Consider the following 4,063-nt stretch of genomic DNA (forward strand, 5'->3'; position numbering starts at 1 on the left):
GGAGTACTGTCACACTGTCTGGTCCCCGAGATATGTTAGGACTGTCAGTTGGTTGAAAATTTCAAAGGAGGGCCACCAGCAGGGTTGCCAACTCATTTTCAAATGTCGCTAGGCTGGTACCTAAAAGTAGCTAAATGTCTTCGTCTTCCATGGAAAGTCGCTAGCTATTCCCCCCTTCAGGAATTTGATGCAAATTATATTTTCATAATGCCGACTATAATGGACGGAGTATAAATAAAATGCATAATATAAAAAAATATTATTTTTAAAGTTTAATGTGCACCCTTTATTCAATAGTAATTGCATCCAGTCCTCTTCGTAGTCGTCGGCAGTGTGAACAACTGTAGAGGCTGAATGAGTGCTGGTCAGGTTCTCTTGTAACTGTATGCCTCCACAGTCCCTATCTTTCTTAAAATATCACTAGGAAGTTCTACTTGCACAACAGGTGTTCTGTCTTTTTAACCCATACTTTATTGTAGAATTGTCTTTAATGTCGATAGTTTCATTTTGTTGCAATTTTGATTTCACAAAGTTCATATTACTAAATGTGCGCTCTACATCTGCTTTTGAATGCGGAAGAGATAAGGCAGCGAGTGCAATTTCAGCCAGATCATGGTAAGGGTTTTCACCTGTCGCATCTCTGTAATTTGCCACTTCTGACCACAATTTTAGGGTGTTAGATGTTTCTGTCCAGATTGTGTGATGCGATTTTTTCCACTGAAATCAATCTTAGTAAAGGTGCTGGAATCTTCTGTAAATAAGTGTCCAAACCAAGTATATCTGATTTAATAGGCTTCAAGCATTCATCGGCTCAGAAAGAAATAGACTGCAGCACACGAATGTTGTCAGGTAGCGTTGACGAAGTTGTTTATGAGTTCAACCCGTTCAAATGCATTGTCCTGTAACCCCGTTGCTATATATTATGGCTCGAAATTAGGAAAACCTAGTTTTCATGGACAGTCCAAAAGTATCCAGAAAGTCGCTAGATTTCTGTGGATATCTCTAGATTTGCGACAAGTCGCAAATCGCTCTAAAATGTCGCTAGAAAAAACAAAAGCTCTAGATCTAGCTACAAAGTCGCTAAGTTGGCAACTCTGGCCACCAGACCGGTGCCTGCACTTCAGCACCTCAGCTACCCTGAGATATTGGGCGCCTGAACTTGCTTACTACAGATGGGCAAGGGAGACCTAATTGAGGTGTATAACCATCTCAAGGGGACTACTCAGTCAGTGTCCTTATTTGGAGCTGGCGGACGCTCGCCCCACAGGGGTCACAGCTCAAGATTGAAGAAGCCGCAAGTCCAGAAAACTGTGCGGGCAAACTTTTCGGGTAGAGTTGTGAACCCTTGGAACAATCTACCAGAAAGTGTTGTGACACCGAGTGTGAGCTCTTTCAAGACCAAACTTTACCAAGACTGGAGCAGGTTCAGGTACATTCAGGAGCCGGTGCAAGCCCAGTACTTGCCAACAGTGCGTAACAGAGACGTGACCAATCGCCCAAGCGGCTAACGAGTCGATCATTTGGTGAAGAGGATAAAAGAAAAGACAAAACTTATGGCGGACACTCGTAACACATTTTATTAAGATTTGTACTGTATATTTATTTTATCAGTTGTGATAGCTGTTTTGGTTTCACATTAAATGTTTTATTATTGTCCAGATTCTGCATAGTTTCCATGTTACAATACATTTAAGATGTTGTATTAATGAAAGTGAATTTGAAATAGAAACCCCGTAGGTTTTGTAATAATTTATTCGCAGATCTCTACAGTGTGACTCTCTTCTTTACAACCAAAAATGTTCCAATTTGCCCCTTCTGCCTCAATGTAGGCCTGTACATGCTGTGCATCCACTCACCTAACCCATAACCATACTTGCAATAAGTTCATACATTTCCACACTGCAGTGTTTCCATTACCTTGTTTTTCTGCTCTAGTGTAATTGCTTGCCTTAATTTCTTGGCCTTTGGGGTAGTTAATGATGTAGTGGTTGGCCTCTTGGACATAGTAGCTGGCCTCTTGGATATAGTAGCTGGCCTCTTGGACATAGTAGCTGGCCTCTTGGATATAGTCGCTGGCCTCTTGGACATAGTAGCTGGCCTCTTGGACATAGTAGCTGGCCTCTTGGATATAGTAGCTGGCCTCTTGGACATAGTAGCTGGCCTCTTGGACATAGTAGCTGGCCTCTTGGATATAGTAGCTGGCCTCTGGACATAGTAGCTGGCGTCTTGGACATAGTGGTGATGGTTGATATACATGGTAGAAGGAGATACAGTAGTGTCACACAATATGTCCGTAGAACTGAGGGTGTGGGACGGTGGTGGCCAGAGAGGTGTTTGGCGGGAAACATAAAATAGTTTATTTACTCATGATGCTCCAGATTTGACTCACGTAAAAGATTCGCTCTAAATTGATATCGTGTCCTTAATTGTGGGTGTTGCTTTAAATTGATTATTTTAGATCGATTTGCTTTAAATTGACGTTCTACTGTACTGTATCATTGCTCTTCCTTGATCTGTGAAAGGTTAGGTTAATATTACTTCATTCAGTCATAAACAGTTATTGAAGGCAGACACACTGTTAATATCACTCCAGTCAACTATTTAACAGTTAATGAAGGCAGATCAGGGCCGGTGCAAGATGATTTGGCGCCCTAGGCAAGCCTTTAGATGTGCGCCCCCTTGAAAGTTTTGATAAGCTAATGTAGGTACAGTAACCCATGACTACATTGTTTTCATCTTGTGGCTTTATTACTTCACCCATGCAAATAACCAATTATTGTTATTACATAAAGTCAATAAATTCTTGACGTAAACTTCAGAGGTCAGGTAACCTTGCCTCATCCCGACAAAGACAGGGAAGGGGCGGCTCAGCCGCCCAGGCAGTAAGGGAGGGGAGGGGATGGTGGGGTTGGGAGAAGGGTTCCTCAGATGTCAGCCTTCAGGTCACTGCTCGACAGTTCTCCAGGCCGCCAAAGATAAGGACCCGGGTTAGTCCCTCCGGGGGGTTAACGAATAATATTAAAAAAGAAAACACAGTCGGCTACCGTCTACCTACCCTCGCCTCCCTCCGATCCCCCACCCTTCTAACATCCTGCCCCGACCCTCCACGGCTCCACCACAGTGTCCACCACAGTTTTCCCTTCATTTTTAATTTTATCCAAGTTTGCCCTGAATTTGTGGCGCCCCCAGATGTTGGCGCCCTAGGCGATCGCCTAGTTCGCCTAGTGGGTAGCGCCGGCCCTGAGGCAGATACACTGTTAATATCACTCCAGTCAACTATTTAACAGTTATTGAAGGCAGATACACTGTTAATATCACTCCAGTCAACTATCTAACAGTTAATGAAGGCAGATACACTGTTAATATCACTCCAGTCAACTATTTAACAGTTAATGAAGGCAGATACACTGTTAATATCACTCCAGTCAACTATTTAACAGGTACGCAACAAACCAATGACTGACTGCCACTTTTCTGTCCGATAAAAAATTGAATTGTCGATAAATATTAATGGGTTTGTTTATTATTTAATGTTCACCTGAAGATTAAACCCCAAGTGTTCACCTGAAGATTAACCCCCAAGTGTTCACCTGAAGATTAACCCCCAAGTGCTCACCTGAAGATTAACCCCCAAGTGCTCACCTGAAGATTAACCCCCAAGTGCTCACCTGAAGATTACCCCCCAAGCAAGGCTGGTAGTACGGTACGGTACGGAATATTTTTCCATACTCCGTACCTGGCTAAAATACCGTACCGTAATTCTGTACTTTTATCGTGCCATCAGCAAAATATATTTACATTAAAATAATTCTTTATTTGTGAACAAATTATTAAAGTACAGTACATGTGTGGATTTTAAAAGGAACATTTACGAAGTGACTATAGATGTAAATGTGCTGTGACTGGACACTGAAGATAAATTGTATCAGCCTACAGCCAGAAAAATATTAAATTGTAATAAGAATAATTTTTATAATAATAATAAAAATATCAATAATATTAGATAAAGTGCCCCTGCCTGCCTCAAAGGATGACTGCTCCATCCCAACAATGGCAGGAGTGA

Source organism: Homarus americanus, unplaced genomic scaffold (assembly GCF_018991925.1).
Source record: "Homarus americanus isolate GMGI-L3 unplaced genomic scaffold, GMGI_Hamer_2.0 scaffold49667, whole genome shotgun sequence".
Classification (NCBI taxonomy): domain Eukaryota; kingdom Metazoa; phylum Arthropoda; class Malacostraca; order Decapoda; family Nephropidae; genus Homarus; species Homarus americanus.